This window comes from Lemur catta, chromosome 5, assembly GCF_020740605.2.
Source record: "Lemur catta isolate mLemCat1 chromosome 5, mLemCat1.pri, whole genome shotgun sequence".
Lineage (NCBI taxonomy): Eukaryota > Metazoa > Chordata > Mammalia > Primates > Lemuridae > Lemur > Lemur catta.
Window position 1 is genome coordinate 27,222,299 of NC_059132.1, and position 18,028 is coordinate 27,240,326.

The 18,028-nt window shown below is 45.5% G+C and overlaps 1 long non-coding RNA gene across 1 annotated transcript; it reads right to left on the bottom strand.

Annotated features, from left to right (window-relative positions):
• Nucleotides 1–8,108: 8,108 nt before the first annotated feature.
• Nucleotides 8,109–17,167, bottom strand: LOC123638034. Its single transcript, XR_006735146.1, has 3 exons — nucleotides 15,913–17,167; nucleotides 11,847–11,888; nucleotides 8,109–8,659 (listed from the first exon to the last, which is right to left on the bottom strand). It is a non-coding gene; the product is annotated as an uncharacterized LOC123638034 (long non-coding RNA).
• Nucleotides 17,168–18,028: the final 861 nt, after the last annotated feature.

The following is an 18,028-nucleotide window of genomic DNA, read 5'->3' on the forward strand; positions in this document are numbered from 1 at the left end:
ACGGGAGGGGACTGCGCAGCGGGAGCGCGCCCGCCGGGCCGGCCCTTGGCGACGGGCAGGCAGGAGGCGGCGGGAGCGCGCGCGCACGGCCCTGCGGCCCCGCCCCTCGCCCCGCCCCTCGCCTCCGAGTCCTCTGAGCACCTCCGGGACTCGGGGTGGGGGTGCTCAGACCGGACGGGGGCGAGCACGTGCCTGATGCAATTCGGGATGGGGGGGTGATGAGGGGGGCAGGAGAGCCGGGGGGGGGGGGTGAAGAGGGGGAGGTGTCTTAAAGGGCCAGCGCGTGAGAGCTGCCTCAGGTGGAGCACATGGGGACGGGCCACGCGGGCGGCCGGGCCTGCCCGCGCTCTTTAGGTTGGGTGCCAGATCCAGGGGAAGGAGCCATTAATGTCACCCCTGACTTCCAAGATACTGAAGGGGGGAGGGGTCCTCATCCGCCCCGAGGACGCGCGGACGCCGCCGGCTCCCCTGTGCCCGGCGGGCCTGGACCCTCCAGGCCCCGCCCGGGTGACCTTTGGCGAGCCGCCCTCACCTCCACGGGCGTGCTCCGCTCCTCCCCGCGGGCCGGGCCTCGACACTGCCCGGAGATAGGTTCGCCTGGGGCCTGCAAGGCTAGCCCTTAGCCCTAGGGGCGGCGGTCGCCTCGAAGGGGGGAACAGAATTACCAATGATGCCCACTCGCGCCAAGCCTTCCCCCTACCCCCCAAAACCTAGTATTTATGGGCAGGAAATGTCTTTTCTTTCAAGTGAATTTCGTTTTTTCTAAAGAAATGCTTTGGGCGGAGCTGAACCAACGCTCCCTTGGGACTTGTGAGATCTGAGATTGTATCCTGGCCCTTGCCAACTCTGCAGCAGTCACTGCCACTTCCTTGGGCCTCAGTTTCCCAAGTGTATAATGAAGGAGCGGTGTTTTCCAGCGGTTTCAAACTTCAGTGTACATTCAATTCAATAAATATTTACTGACCTCGTACGGTGGGGGGGCCTGCAGGGTTCTAGGAAACGGGTTTGGCAATAAATCAGGCTCACAAAGTCCCCATGGAATTTACCTTCTAAGGTGAGGAAAGAGACAATAAACAAGTGATAAACAAACTCTTGTCTGGTATCTATGAAGACAATAATTACTGCTGTAGTAAGTTAGACTAGATGGGCTACTTTAGTTTGGGTGATAAGGGAAGACTTCGTTGAACGCCAACTCCAAACTCATAGAAATCAGTCCTGGTCTGGGATTGGACCTAGAAATCTACGTATCTAGCGAGATCCCTTGTGCTTAAGGCACCAGGTAGTCCCACTTCACTTGAAGAAGTCCTAGCCTGTGCCTGGCTGTGATCCTGACTGCTCAAGACATAACATCTTGGAATGTTGGCCATCTCCAAAACAAGAATTAGAGCACATGACCTGCTGGATCAAGGAGAGGACTTAATGAAAAGACTCTTGGAACTGCCCCAGCCAGTAAGTCTGGACTGTAGGATTGTGGTAACCAGGAGTACTGGGTAGAAGTATTGGTGGGGATAGCCAGGCAATCTCATGTCTACTTCCAACTCTTGGCCATCCACAGTATCTCACGAATGTAATACCAGCACTTTGGGAGGCCAAGGCAGGAGGATCACTTGAGCCCAGGATTTCAAAGCCAGCCTTAGCACGTAGCAAGACCTCATCTCTACAAAAAATTAAAAAAATTAGCTGGGCGTTGTGGCACACACCCATAGTCCCAGCTACTCAGGAGGCTGAGGCAGGAGGATCCCTTCACTTGATCCCAGGAGTTGGAGGCTGCAGTGAGCTATGATTGCACCACTGCACTCCAGTCTGGGTGACAGATTGAGACCCTGACTATAAAAAAAAAAGGAGTCTCCCCCTTAACCGGGGGGAATACATTCCAAGACTCCCAGTGGATGCCTGAAACCCTAGATAGTACCAAACCCTATATATGTGATTTTTTTCCTATATATACATACCTATGATAAAGTTTAATTTATAAATTAGACACAGTAAGAGATTAATAACTAATAATAAAACAGTTATAACAATATACTGTAATAAAAGTTACATAAATGTTCTCTCTCTCAAAATACCTAATTGTATGTAATATTTTCATACTGCAGTTGACAACATGTAAATGAAACCTCTGAAGAGAAATCAGGTAAGGGGGACCTACCATACTAGAAATAACTAAATAAATAGTTAAGTTTAGCTACTTTTATTGAGTATCTAGTATATGCTAATACTTGACATTCATTATCTCATTTAATCTTCACAATAACCCAATGGGATAAGTATTAATTTTTTCCCCAAATGTCTATTGAGCCCCTACTATGTGCCAGACACTAGACTAGGCCCTAGAGCTGTCATTGTCTTCAATTACAAAAGAAGGCAACTGAAGTTCAGAAAAGAAAGTAAGGTTGGCTGGGTAACGTGGCTCAAGCCTTTAATCCTAGCACTCTGGGAAGGCTAGGCAGGAGGATGGCTTGAGATGAGGAGTTACAGACCAGCCCGAGCAAGAGGGAGACTTTGTCTCTACAAAAAATAGAAAAATTAGCTGGATGTGGTGGCGTATGCCCGTAGTCCCAGCTACTTGGGAGGCTGAGGCAGGGGGATTGCTTGAGCCCAGGAGTTTGAGGTTGCTGTGAGCTATAATGATGCCACTGCACTGTAGCCTGGGGACAGGGCAAGACCCTGTCTCGGAAAAAAAAAAAAAAAAGATAAAAGAATAGGGTTTAGGCCCAACTTTGTCCATTTCCTAACTGTGTGACTTTGGGCAAGTCATTTCACTTCTGTGAACTTCAGTGTCTCCGTCTATAAAATAGTGAAAAAGGAAATGCTTACTTGATAAAATTCATTACGACTTTGAGAAGTTTGAATGAGGCAGTATGTGTGAAAGTGTTCTATTATTCCAGCTCTGTCACCTATCAGCTCTGAAAATTCCTTTGCCTCTCTCTGCCTCAGTTACAATAACCCTCTACCCCTGAGGGTTATTATAAGGATTAAGTGAGTTAATATGCCCACAGTGCTTAGAACAGCATATAGTAAATATTGAGTAAATGTATATTATTATCATAAAAGAGGTAGTGGTCGTTAGCAAAGAGTCAGGAAAAGCATTCTTCAAGTCCCACAAAGAAGGCAGAACAAGTGTTACCCCGTTTTATAGATGAGGACCCTGAGGCTCAGAAAGATGAGATGTTTTATCTGAACTCATACTTCTGGTTGGTGGAAGCTTCAGGACTTCTAAAGTTTCCAAATCCACTGCCCTTTCCCCTTCAGATAATATTCTAGCTGTTGCAAGCTGTCAGTCCTCTGGCCAATTTCAGCCCCCAGGAGTGTTTTGTTTGGCCCACACAGTATTTTTTTTATTATTGAATTTAAACGTGATTAGATGGGCCCAGCACACGCTAGTGAGCCTCAGGTCCACCCCTTCTGATGTTACTTCCAGCCAATCTCCTTCATTTAGATCCCTGCACAGACTGATGCCATGCCAGTTACTAAACACATGGTATAGATAAGTTCAAGGGACAAAAGAAGTACAGAGGACCCTAGGTGAGAAGCAGAAGGAAGAAGTAGTCAGGGAAGCCTTCCTGGAGGTGGCTGGACTTCAGTTAGGACTTGAAACTGGGGAGTAGGATTTGTTCAGCTTAAAAAGGAAGAGATAGGGAAGAGTGTTTCAGCATTTGGTGACCTTCAGGGATGTTTATGAACTTCTATGCCAAGGCTTCCCTGAGGCCTTTCCTTGGTAGAAGAGAGGAAAGAAATGAGCTGCCCTTTATCTCAGATGAAGCCATGTGACCCAGGAGGCCCAGAGTCAACACAAATTGTCAGTTCTTGTTGATTGAGTGATTGATCTGTGTCATTATCTCTAAGGACTCAGCACTGTGCAAGGCACCTGGAGAAAGGTGAAATTACATTAGCCGAAGTATGAACCTCTGCCTTTAATGATAATAATAGTAATAATAATGATAACAGGTAACATTTATTAGGTTGGTGCAAAAGTAATTGCGGTTTTAGACCATGAATTTTAAATCATTATATCTAGGCTCAAACATACCTTTATGAATCAAAATAGGAACCATTACAATCAACACATTTTTGCCAATGAGAAATAAGTTTTATTCCTGTAGCATAAAAATCCGTGCTTTTGGATTCGAGGAACTCTTGGAAAGCATTTTCTGCATCCTGCTGGTTGTGGAAGTGTTTTCCCTGAACAAAGTTGTCGAGATGCTTGAAGAAGTGGTAGCTGGTTGGCGAGAGGTCAGGTGACTATGGTGGATGAGGCAAAACTTCATAGCCCAATTTGTTTAACTTTTGAAGTGTTGGTAATGCAAGGTGCAGTTGGGCATTGGGGCATTGTCATGGAGAAGAATTTGGCCCTTTCTGTTGACCATTGCCAGCTGCAGGCCTTGCAGTTTTTGGTGCATCTCATCTATTTGCTGAGCATACTTCTCAGATGTAATGGTTTCACCAGGATTCAGAAAGCTATAGTGGATCAGACCGGCAGCAGAACACTAAACATGACCTTTTTTTGGTGCAGGTTTGGCTTTAGGAAGTGCTTTGGAGCTTCTTCTCAGTCCAACCACTGAGCTGGTCATCACTTAGTTGTCATATAAAATCCACTTTTTGTCGCACATCACAATCTGAGAAATGGTTTGTTGTTGTTGCGTACAAGAAAACGACGCTTCAAAACAATGAGTTTTTTGATTTTCTGTCAGCTCATGAGGCACCCACTTATCGAGCTTTTTCACCTTTCCATTTTGCTTCAAATGCCAAATGACCATAGGATGGTCAAGGTTGAGTTCTTTGGCAACTTCTCATGTGGTTGTAAGAGGATCAGCTTCGATGATTGCTCTCAATTGGTCATTGTCAACTTCTGATGGCTGGCCACTGTGCTCCTCATCTTCAAGGCTCTCCTCTGCTTTGCAAAACTTCTTGAACCACCACTGCACTGTATGTTCATTAGCAGTTCCTGGGCCAAATGTGTTGTTGATGTTGTGAGTTGTCTCCGCTGCTTTACAACCCATTTTGAACCTGAATAAGAAAATTGCTTGAATTTGCTTTTTGTCTAACATCTTTTCCATATCTAAAATAAATATAAAATAAACAGCAAGTAATAAGTCATTAGCAAAAAAACATAAAGTGAGAATTGCGCATTAAAATGATCTATAACATACCACATTTATTTAAGAATGTATTCCAACACCAAATGGCAAATTTCAACAATGCTAAAACTGCAATTACTTTTGCACCAACCTAATATTATGCCATAACTATGAGCCAGTGGCTGTGGATGGGGGATTTTTTGCTGAGGGTGGCACTTCCCAAGGAGTATTCCCCACAATGTGAATAAATATACACCAACATCGACCTGGTGCAGTGGTTCACACCTGTAATCCTAGCACTCTGGGAGGCTGAGGCAGGAGGATCGCGTGAGGTCAGGAGTTTGAGACCAGCCTAAGCAACAGTGAGACCCCCATCTCTACTAAAAATAGAAAAAAAATTAGCTGGGCATGGTGGTGCCTGTAGTCCCAGCTGCTTGGGAGGCTGAGGCAGAAGGATTGCTTGAGCCCAGGAGTTTGAGTTTGAGTTTGCTGTGAGCTAGGCTGACTCCCTGGCACTCTAGCCCGGGCAACAGAGCAACACTCTGTCAAGGAAAGAAGGAAGGGAGGGAGGGAGGGGAGGGGAGAGGAGGGAGGGAGGGAAGAAAGGAAGGAGAAAGCAAGCAAGCAAGAAAGAAACTGCTATCAAGATTTCTAGGATGGTAAGAAACTTCCAGAACATCCAGACTTTTTAGAAATAGGACAGCTGGGGTCCAGAGAAGAAAAGGGACCTTTCTAGGTCCCATAGGAAGTAGCCACAGAGACAGAACTAGAAGGCAGATCTCTTCCTACATTCCACTGCCTTTCTGCCCAGCAGAAAGGGAAGCAATGTGAAAAACCCGAGCCAGTGTTTCTCAAAGGGGTTCTATGGAATGCCAGACTCAGGAGATTTTTCTACCTCACATGCGTTTGGGGCACACTGCAATCATTACCTCCTTCTTAGAGATTCACCATGAAGGTTAAAGTCCCTGAGATGTCCTACAGCAAAACACTCATTTAACATTTCTTAACCGAATGTCTCCCAAAATGATTTGATGATGGACTACATATTGGTGTATATAATATTATATACATCTGATAATATATATATGTATATCACTGCAACGTCAAACTCCTGGACTCAAGCGATCCTCCTGCCTCAGTCTGCCAAGTACCTGCGCCTGACTAATTTTTTATATTTTTAGTAGAGATGGGGTCTTGCTCTTGCTCAGGCAGGTCTTGAACTCCTGACCTCAAGATATCCTCCCACCTCGGCCTCCCAGAGTGCTAAGATTGCAGGTGTGAGCCACCATGCCTGGCCAGTGACAGCAGTTTCTAAGGTTTCCTCCTCTATAGTGAAAAGGCTGAAGGCTGATGACAGGAGGGAAGTGGGGAAAGGCTGGGGCAAGTGGATGGGGCTGCCTGATTGCCTGTCCCAGTGACAGTCACTGGATCAGAGAGGTTTGCCAATCCCCACCGCTCTTGGATCTCTATTCCCATGGGGTGCCACAGCACTTGGATTTCTAGGTCTATTTGAGACACATGGTAGGAGAAGGAGCTTCAGATGAATGTGAGTGGCCTAATACCTAATGTGGTAAAGTGCATAGAGATCACTAGATAAACACAAGGGAAAACCAGGCTCAGTTTTCATGGGTACCATCGTGTGATATGTTTTCTGCAAACCTCCAGGGTAACAGGGCTCCCAGGGAGCCCCTCACCTAGGAAAAGCAGGAAATGTTACAGCATATCTGCCACTCTCTTACCAAAAAAACCCTCCAAGAACTTCCTATTATGAGAATAAACTCCAGACTTCTCACTTTGGCCCACAAGTGCTCCATTTACCTCCGGACTCCCCTCCCTGCTGCTTTCCGCTGGCCTCGTCATACATCTGCCCCCCTAAACACAGGGAAACTCATCCCAGCCTGGGGTCACTGGGGCACAGCGTTCCCACTGCATTCCACTCTTCCCCTACCCCACAAACAAACACCACCACACACTTCTCATCCCTCAAACTTCGGCTTAAATGGCCCCCTCTCAGACCTCCCTTGATCAACTGGGCTGACGTACCACTCCATGTTCTACATAAAACAGATTACAATCTCTGATTTTGTGTGTTTACCTGCTTTTTGCCCATTGCCTCCACTAATGTGTAAGCTCCATGAGACGGGAGCTCGTGGCTATTTTATTCATCTTTAGTATTCCTCAGTAGGCAATTGATGTGTGTTGAATGGATGCTGTGTGGCCTCTAACAAGTTACTTCCCCTCTCTGGGCTTCTGTAGCCCCAGGTATGAAATGAAGCAGTTAAATGAGGTGCTCCTGAGAGCCCTTGGAGCTGTGATTGCAGCTCTGTGACTAATATCTGGGCCCAGAAGTGACCCCGGTGTGTTGCATCTCCACAGCACTGCACATAGTCCACTGATTTAATCAGACAGCAAACACCCTGTAATTTTGTGTTCTGCTGTCCCTCCTCCCCAGTCCTTGGGCTGGGGACCATGCTGTCAGATTTCTAGAACGATCCGTGCACAGCCACCTGTTCTCCCAGCTCACTGATCTCAGTGCCTGTGAGGAGAGGCTGGTGGGCAGGCTGGGTGGGCTGGGAAAGCATGCTCAATGTGGGAGCCAGGGACCAGGAGGACTTGTCACTGTATTGAACTGAAAGGCTGGAATCTTCAAGAGATCTCATCGAATCCTTTAATTTCTGGGTTACAAGGGAGTTTCCACGATGCTTGGCCCAGCCCTCTCCTTTAAATCTAACTGCCCTCTAAACGTTCTTCCACCTTTATTCCACTTGAAATGCTCAGACAGAATAGGGGCCTCACCGCCCTCCAGGGCTGCTCATCTCACCAATGAACAGTTTTGTTTCAGAAGTTCTCTGAGCAGTAGCCTGGTGTCATGTGAGGCAGTGTAGCATAGGGGTGAAGGCCTGGGCTTCCAGCCAGGCTACAGGGGTGGGGTGGAACCCCAGCTCTGTAACCTACTTGCTTTGTGAGCTTGAGCAAGCCATAAAACCTCTCGGTGCCTCTGCCTCCTCTTCTGCAAAGGGGGAGAGTACTCGTTGGGCTCCTTGGAGAATTACAAGGGTTAACACACAGTGGGAAGGCAATAAAAGTCTAGGACTGTTACCTGCCACCTGCTGAGTGTTGGTGTTGGTGGTGGTTTTAGGTCCTCTTAGATTCAGGTTCTCTGAGTTGGTATGTTTGTTTGCAAAAGAGACAGTAGATCACAGTCCAAAGAACACAAGGCTGGAAATTGAGAGGAGTGGCTCACCACTGACAGTAAGAACATTCACTTCATCTTTCTGAGCCTCAGGATCCTCATCTGAAAAAAGGTAAGAGAATATTCCCTGTCCTGCTTCTTGTCATAGAAAAAATGTATAGATCAAATAAGAAATGGCCAAGAAAGCTTTGAAAAGTAAAAAATGTTACATAAATGAAAAATATTCATCTTATTTTATTGGAGAAGCCCTTTACTCTTTTAGCAAGGCACTTCAGCTTCCATACAGCAAAATAGCTAAACTCAACCTATTTGGCAAACCATGCATTTTTGGTACTTGCTGTGAATTTGAAGCAAATCCCTTTAGAATCTTCTTTCATTTAGGTACCTGAGTAAAAAAATTTGAGAAGCATTTAATCACAAGCATTTAGGTACATTCCTACAGGACACAAGACTTGGTTTGGGCTGGGCGCGGTGGCTCACGCTTGTAATCCTAGCACTCTGGGAGGCCGAGGAGGGAGGATCGCTTGAGTTTAGGAGTTCGAGACCAGTCTGAGCAAGAACAAGACCCTGTCTCTACTAAAAATAGAAAGAAATTAGCCAGAAAACTAAAAATATATAGAAAAAATATGCCGGGCATGGTGGCGCATGCCTGTAGTTCCAACTACTTGGGAGACTAAGGCCGAAGGATTGCTTGAGCCCAGGAGTTTGAGGTTGCTGTGAGCTAGGCTGACACCACGGCACTCTAGCCCGGGCAACAGAGCGAGACTCTGTCACAAAAAAAAAAAAAAAAAAAAAAAAAAGACTTGGTTTGGCTTTCTGCCATCTTTGTATATTGTTAAAGTTATTGATTATTTCTCCAGTTTCTCTTCTTCAGGAATTTGATGGGAAGGATCCAGGCGAGGTGCATTTACTTTGCAAATGTCGGCAGGACACAGTAGCTCTCCATAATCTCAAGAGGTTTTACATGACCTTTGTTGAGTATCAGCCGTGTCATGTGGACCTATGAGGGGTCAGGGGTTGCCTAGAGTCAGCCTTCTCATTGCACAGATCAGAAACCAAATCCCAGGCCGGGCGCGGTGGCTCACGCCTGTAATCCTAGCTCTGGGAGGCCGAGGCGGGTGGATCGCTCGAGGTCAGGAGTTCGAGACCAGCCTGAGCAAGAGTGAGACCCCCGTCTCTACCAAAAAAATAGAAAGAAATTATCTGGCCAACTAAAAATATATATACAAAAAAATTAGCCGGGCATGGTGGCTCATGCCTGTAGTCCCAGCTACTCGGGAGGCTGAGGCAGTAGGATCGCTTAAGCCCAGGAGTCTGAGGTTGCTGTGAGCTAGGCTGATGCCACGGCACTCACTCTAGCCCGGGCAACAAAGTGAGACTCTGTCTCAAAAAAAAAAAAAAAAAAAAGAAACCAAATCCCAGAGAGGGGAAGGGACTTGTCCAAAGTTACACAGCTGTTTAATGCAGAGGCTTGACTGGGTTACCAGATCTCTTGACTCCAAACTCCAAACTCTTTCCAGCAGTTCTATGGTATCTTGCAACTTCTCTAAAGAAGCTGATTATGTATTAAAATCTTGTAATTCATAGAGGTTTACATTTGTCAGAACTCATTGAACTGGGCCGGGCGCAGTGACTCACTCCTGTAATCCTAGCACTCTGAGAGGCCCAGGCCGGTGGATCGCTCGAGGTCAGGAGTTCGAGACCAGCCTGAGCAAGAGCGAGACCTCGTCTCTACTAAAAATAGAAAGACGTTATATGGACATCTAAAAATATGTATAGAAAAAAATTAGCCGGGCATGGTGGCACATGGCTGTAGTCCCAGCTACTCGGGAGGCTGAGGCAGAAGGATCGCTTGAGCCCAGGAGTTTGAGGTTGCTGTGAGCTAGGCTGACTCCACGGCACTCTGGGCAGGGTGACAGAGCGAGACTCTGTCTCAAAAAAAAAAAAAAAAAAAAAACCTCATTGAACTGTATACTTAAAATCTGTCCAGTATATTATTGAAAATCTAACTCCATTTTAAAAAATGGTAAAATAGTACAGCCGTGTCCTCTCTCATGAAGGGTCAGCATTTAGGGCAAAAATAACGTATGGTCTGAAGGGCTCAAAAAAAGCCCTCAGGAAGGCATCGTGTTGGAGCTGGCAGTCTCTCAGGCAGCGTTGCTGTGGGCATTGTTTTAACAGCCTACCATTTCTTTAGAGGGTCCAGATTAAGATGTCGACTGGCATGTAGGGCTCAGGTTGTGAGAAGAAGAATGTGTGGCTCCACAACAGGGTGATATTCAGTGTGGTGAGATGCACCAGTGGGATCAAGACGGCCAAGGGAATGGTAGCTTCTAATATCCCACCTCAGAGATGTGCATGGGTGTGTGCACACACACACTCACACACGATCAACCTTATGGTGGTTGTGTCCATCCACAAGGTGTGTGACTTGGATGTGCCTGTGGTATGTCCCTGCCCCATGGTCTCTGTCTTAGGCCCACAGAGCCTAAGGGACCTCCCACTGCAGGTCCCTGGAAGAGGTTAGCTGAGGGCCTGGAGCTAAAGGCAAGGATCTGAGGGTTCCTGGGACCCAACAGTGTGAGTGAGTCAGGGGAATGTTCAGGAACTCTGAAGGGGAGAGTGAGGGGAAGTGGGTTAGAGCAGAACTGGAGAGCTGGAACAATGGAGAACACCTCACTCAACAGGGGGGCAGGGGTGGGAGACTGGGAGGAGGAGGAGATCAAAAAGCCGGAGGACATCAAAGAGAGAGAGACTTGGAAGTGCTTGGGGAAGAGGGTTTTGAGAAGGAGAAAGCAAGTACCAGGGGTTGCCAGCCGCACCATTACAGAACTAACTGTCCTTCACACTTGGCGTGGTGGAGGTGGGAGAGGCTAATCCACATACTGGGAGATGTTTAATGAGAAGAAATTTGATAAGTTTCAGTTTATTAGTCATTGACATATAAAAGGAAAATTCCATGCTTCTAGATTATCAAAAGGATTTGTTCTTCTGAGTAAAAGTTCCTCCCAGCATTGCTTTGAAACAATACATTTGTTCACCTCACACCTGTTAGGATGGCTACTATCAAAAAAACCCCCAAAAAACAAAAAGAGAAAACCCCTAAAGAAACAAAAGAAAAAATAAACAAACAAAAAATAGAAAATGAGCATTGGTGAGGATGTGGAAAAATGGGAACCCTTATACACTGTTACTGGGAATGTAAAATGGTGCAATCGCTATGGAAAACAATATGGGTGTTCCTCAAAAAATTACCAGATGGTCCAACAATCCCACTTCTGGGTATATATCCCAAAGATTGAAGCAGAATCTTGAAGAAACACTGGTATAGCCATGTTTATAGCCCCGCCATTCACAATAACCAAGACATGACACAACCCAAATATCTATTGATGGATGAATGAATAAGCAAAATGTGGTGTATATGGTACATATAATACAGTGGAATATTATTCAGCCTTAAAAAGGAAGGAAATTCTGCCATATGCTGCAACGTGGATGAACTTTGAGGACATTATGCTAAGTGAAATAAGACAGTCACAGAAAGACATATACTGTGTGATTCCACTTACATGAGGTATCCAAACAGAAAGTAGAATGGTGGTTACCAGAGCCTGGAGGGAGAGGGAAAAAGGGAGATGTTTTATAAGGGGTGCAAAGTTTCAGTTTTGCAAGATAAAAAAAGGTCTGGAAATCTGTTTTACAACAATATAAATCTAATTAACACCACTGAATGTACATTCAAAGAAGGTTAAGATGGCACATTTTGTTTTGTCTTTTACTGAAATAATAAAAAAAGAATTTAAAAAATTTTTTTAAACTAACAGAAAAAGCATATTTGCCTGTAGACAACCCCCCCACCGCTTTACTCACTGAAAAAACAGCCAGTTACAAAATAGCTTGTTCAGTACGAGCCTATTTTTGTCAAATGTCTTCTTCTATTCTAATATATGTAAATTATTATCATTAGGACATACACCAAAAGATTAACAGTGGTTATTTCCAAGTGCTGGTTTTGTTCTTTTTGCTAATCTGTATTCCCTAAATTTTTTTTTTTTTTCTTTTTTGAGACAGAGGCTCGCTCTGTTGCCTGGGTAGAGTACCGTGGTATCATCACAGCTCACAGCAACCTCCACCTCCTGGGCTCAAGGGATCCTCCTGCCTCAGCCTCCCAAATAGCTGGGACTATAGATGCACACCACCACGCCCGGCTAATTTTTTTCTATTTTTAATAGAGATGAGGTCTCACTCTTGCTCAAGCTGGTTTCAAGCTCCTGACCTCAAGGGATCCTCCCGCCTCAGCCTCCCAGAGTGCTATGATTACAGGTGTGAGCCACCACACCTGGCCAGTATTCCCTAACTTTAAGGGAAAATTTGCTACCTATTAAAAAAAAAAACAACATAGCTTGAGCTCCAAATTTGGAAAACAATAACAAACAACAAAACTTCATCCTATCCCAGCCTCTTGTCTTGATGTCCACAACATTAACATCAGCTGAATTTTTGAAGTTTTATTTTGTATATAATGCAAAATCATTGCCATTAAAGATAATAAAAATAGTAATATTTCCTATATAAAGCAAAACATAAATTATCTCATATAATAACCCATTGAGTAAGGGAAGATTATTAATATTAAACCTATTTTGCAGGTGAGAAAACAGAGGTTAAGTAACTTGTGCAAATTCATTTATGAATGTTAGAGCTATGTTCAAAGCCAGAGCAGTCTGACTCCCAAACCTGTGTTATTGACAGCCTGCCTGTGCTGCCAGACCAGCATGATGTACTTTCCTGTCATCCTGCTTATGGCTCCCTTCAACAGCCATGAACTTATAATTTATGTGTTACTTAAATTGGTCAAACAGGCCAGGTGCGGTGGCTCACACCTGTAATCCTAGCACTCTGGGAGGCTGAGGTGGGAGGATGGCTTGAGCTCAGGAGTTCGAGACTAGCCTAAGCAAAAAGCAAACCCCCCCCCCATCTCTACTAAAAATAGAAAAACTAGCTGGGTGTGATGGCATGTGCCTGTGGTCCCAGCTACTTGAGAGGCTGAGGCAGGAGGATCACTTGAGCCCAGAAGTTTGAGGTAGCTGTGAGCTAGGCTGACGCCACAGCACTCTAGCCTGGGTGACAAAGTGAGACTCTGTCTCAAATAAATAAATTAATAAATAAATAAGTCAAACAATACCCTATTACTCTCCTCATGGCTATGGTATATTCGTTTCAAAGGTAAGACAAAGGTCAACCTCAGTCCAGAAATTCCAAACCACATAACATTCCAGGTGGGTGCAGATAGAGCCAATGAGTGAGACAATCCCTGGGCCCCTGACACTGTGGGACTATATTCAGGACATTCACCTTCTTTATCTACATGCTAATGCCACTGCCCGTCTCAACTAACCAAGACACATGCCCACCTCCCAGGACCAACTTCAACCTGAGAGGAAGACAATGTGTAGACAGGGAAAGCTGTCAAATATGGTAATTGTAATAATATAATTTATCTCAAAAAAATGATTACGAAGGTGTAATTAACACTTTGTATGCAGACATTTCCACCTCTAAGGAGTTGTCTCGGAGAGTCTTAGGGATTATTTTAATATATATCACATCCATTACTGGAGACAAAAGTCTACTGTTTTAAAAGATAATTAAAATTCCTTCCCCTTTGGAATTAAGAAGATTGCCTATAGGATGAATATTATGCCCACCAGACACATGAATAGATCTAAACCTGGGAATTCCAAACATAGGGCTGGAAAAAACTCTTGAAGAGCAATTTGTTCAGGAAAGACGAATATCTAACAAACATAATACCAATTTCAGATCCCCTACTCATGGCAGAAATTATTAATCAATCATTTTCCCTAAGAAGCCTGAACCTGTCCTCAGGATCTTTCTCAATGTGGCACTCAGGTAGCTACCACCAATTAATCAGTGTCGAGTCCTATTTGCTGTCCTGGAAATTAATTCACTCTCATCCCTCCAATATGACAGACAGAAAAGACTGAAGTTCAGAGAGGTAAATAGACTTGCTCAAAGTTGCACAGCGGGTAAGCCAAAGATGAGGTTCCCAGATTTTTGCTTTTCCCTTAATCCCCATCCCTGCCTCTTTGCTCTGTTCAGACTGTACTTTGCAGATTACAGGCTTGCACCAGATTCCTCTGTCTTGAATGAGCTATTTAGAATGCCTCTCCCAATGATTCGCTGAGTGACAATGGGCCTATTGCTCAACTTCTTTCAGCCTCAGGTGTTTTCAAGTCAAAAATGGAAACAGTAACTAGCTCAGATTCCTGCCTCTCTAAATGTCAAGTTGGGGTGCTCTTTTGAGAAATGTGAGCTGTTAATGAAATGTCTATGGTTGCAGAGAAAATATCAGACATTCTGAGTGCACCTTCTCTAGGCAAGCTACTGTACTCCTGCTGGAATGTGTTTTTGTTCTAGTGTGTGTACAAATGGAATAAGACATTGGCTGGCTATGGCAATCTGGTTATGCTAAAGCTACTTGGAGACAAGTGACATTTGAGCAAGACTTTGGAGATCGATAGAATTAAATGTTTCTTTTCATTATAAAAGGAATACATGGTCATTACATAATCATTGGGAGAAACAGACTATCCAAAGGAAAACTCATTCTTATTTCCTTTACCCATCAACCATGTCAACATTTTATTTTGCTCTTCCAGTATTGTTTTACTCCATGCTCAGGTGTATGATTTTTTTTTCTCCTTTCAGATGGCTATGATTAATCTATGTCATTTTTTCTTTTTGAGACAAGGTCTCACTCTGTTTCTTGAGCTTCAGTGCAGTGGCGTCATCACAGCTCACTACAACCTTGAACTCCTGGACTCGAGCAATCCTCCTGCCTCACCCTCCGGAGTAGCTGGGACTATAGGCATACTCCACCACGCCCAACTAATTTTTAAATTATTTGTAGATTCGGGCCTTGCTATTGCCCAGGCTGGTCTTAAACTCCTGGCCTCAAGCAATCCTTTTGTTTTTGCCTCCCAAAGTGTTGGGATTACAGGAGTGAGCCACCACACCTGGCCCTGTATGTCATTTTATATTTTGATTTTTTGAAAGTTTTAATATACTGTGAGAATAATCCATAACCCGATAATTCTATTTTTAGGAATAACCAAGTACACACACACGTGCATATATATATGAATTTATTTTGTTTAGATCTTTTAATAATTCCCAGAAAGAGGGTCGGTATTCCACAAGCTAGTCCATAATTAGTGGAATTGGAAAACCCTTGCTTATGTTGCATTTTGCCGTGGGCAGGAACTATGCTTTATTGTTCTCTGTAGTGCCAGGGCCTCTTTTGCTTCAGGTTCTCAACAGACACCACTTAACAAATGGATAACAGTTTATAAATTACTTTCACTTTTGTTATCCAAAACTATAGGCAGAGAAAGAATTACCATTCTGTAGTCTTAGATATTGGACCCGAAGAAGACTTGACCAGAAGTCCCCTGACTAAGGTCTGCTGAGATTCAGTGGTCTACCTGGGTCGTAACCGGAACCAGAGCGGTGCTTGTCATCACTCTGCCAGATGGCACTGTGGTGTAATGGTTAAGACATGGGCTTTGGCATTAGACAGACCTGAGCTTAAATCCCAGCTCTGCCACTTACCAACTGTGTGGCCTTGGACAAGTTGCATGAGCTCTCAGAGTTTTTGATTCTTCATCTGGTAGAGTAGAGATGAAAATAATAGGAGCTACTCAAGATAGGGCTGTTGTGAAGATTCAGTGAGGCACTGTGAATAAAGCGCTTGACAGAGAAACTGGATCTGTAAACAGGAGTTGTTATTTAAAGGAGAATTAGCATGGAGAACAAGCCGCCTTATCCCAGCTTTCTTGCTGTGAGTTCCAGGGTATCACAGCAACCAGCGATATCTCACCACATTTTCCTTTCTGAGGGCTGGGGGCTCCACTCCTGGAGGATCATGGTTTCTCTAAGACAGAGCTCAACATACCTCCCCAGACCTGCTGATAACCTCACACCCATGAAGGCAGGCGTTGGGGATATCCCTCCCTGCTGCAGAGTCCTCTGGCCCCCACCGCCTCCTGCTGAAGGTCTCCCTAAATTCTGGCTGTCTGGGGTGGAGGGAGAATCAGCAGCCCTGATACCAAGGGAGTGGGGCTGAAGGGCCGCAAATCTTTGTCTCTCTAGAGTCCCCAAACACGTCCATGTGGCCGAGTAGTTAAGAGCACAGAATGCAAAGACAGACAGACTTGAGTTCAAATACCAGCACCTCTGCTTCCTATCTGTGGGATCTTGGCTAAGTCCCTTAATTTCCCTGACTCAGTTTTCTCATCTGTGTAATGGAGTTGATAACAGCACCTACTTATAGAACTGTTTAAATGAGGCACAATAAATGATACCTCTTATTTTTTCTCCTGTGATTTTTGCCCCCAGAATATGTGAGGAAGTGGTACAGCCAGAACTAGAACCCGTTTCTTCAGACTCTCCCTTTCCTCACCTTTGCCCATACTGCCCATAAAACTGCTCATGCTTTGGGGTTAATGGAGCGCTTCCCAACTTTCCCCATCCCAGTCCATGATAACAGTTGGATACTTGTAGGGCTAAACTTGTGAGGCTGTTTGAGGCCTGACGGTGACTATCCCAGCAGGGATGGGGGCTCCTGCTGCCCCGGGCTCCACCTGGTCACTTATGGCCTGAGAGCACTATATCTCAGCATATTTGTAACCTGTCACTGTCCCCCAGCTGGGGGCCTTAGGGTTAAGAACCAGCACTTGCATTGCCCAGCAGTGACACATTAACCCATTATTGATAAATCAGTGCTGGGCCAGTTAGTCAGTCCCCTGGTGGGAGTCCAGAGGCCAGAGCCCAGAACATGAAAATCAGGAAGAAAATCAGATGTCAGCTCCAGTCCAGGCACTGCCTCAACTCACTGTGTGACCTGGGGGAAGTCATTCCCCTTCTCTGGGATTTACTTTTTTGTCTGAAGCAGAAAGGAGTTAAAACCGAGGAAAGATCCATGAGGCCTCTTCTAACTCTGACATTCTAAGAAATCAGGGATTCTATGAATTCCCCACTGGTTGGCTGTATTCTGTTCCCGGTAATCCGGTTCCTGTAAGTGCAGAAAATGGTACTTTCCCTGACTGTGCAGGTGATCTCTCCACCTGCTACTGGCTGGTCTCTGAAAATGACTCCTGTCTGGCCTAGACAGAGGGCAGAGCCACACCTGTCCCCTGTCCCCATCAACTGAATTCCTCTGAATCCTGTGTGTTCAGCTTCCTCCTTCCCACCACACTAGCCCCTGGGGAAAGCAGCATCCTCAGTTTCCTGAATCTCCTCTTCTTCTCCCAGCTCCCTGGGGTTGCACTGTCACCTGGGGCAATTCAGAAAGCAAGGAGGGAGGACTTGGCAAAGGAGCAGCAGCCTCCCTGCAGGAGGGGGTGGGGACGTGAGGGAAGGGGAGAGGGTAGGGGTGCTGGGGGCAGCTCCTGAGGAGTCTGGGTTGCCACACTCTGGAGGGGCTGGACTTGGCCTTGTGGGCAGTGAGGACACATCAAGGGCCTTTTGGCTCCAGGGAAGGCGAACTGGAGCAGAGAGAGAGAGACTGGGGGCTTTTAGAGAAATGCAGGCCAAAGCAGTGGGGTCAACAAAGAGGAGATATTTAGGAGATAAACTGGCAGGCTCAGTGACTGGGTATCCAACCACAAACCTGACGGCATCACTGTGCTGGGTGACTGGGATGATGCTGTCATAGGATGGAGGGACT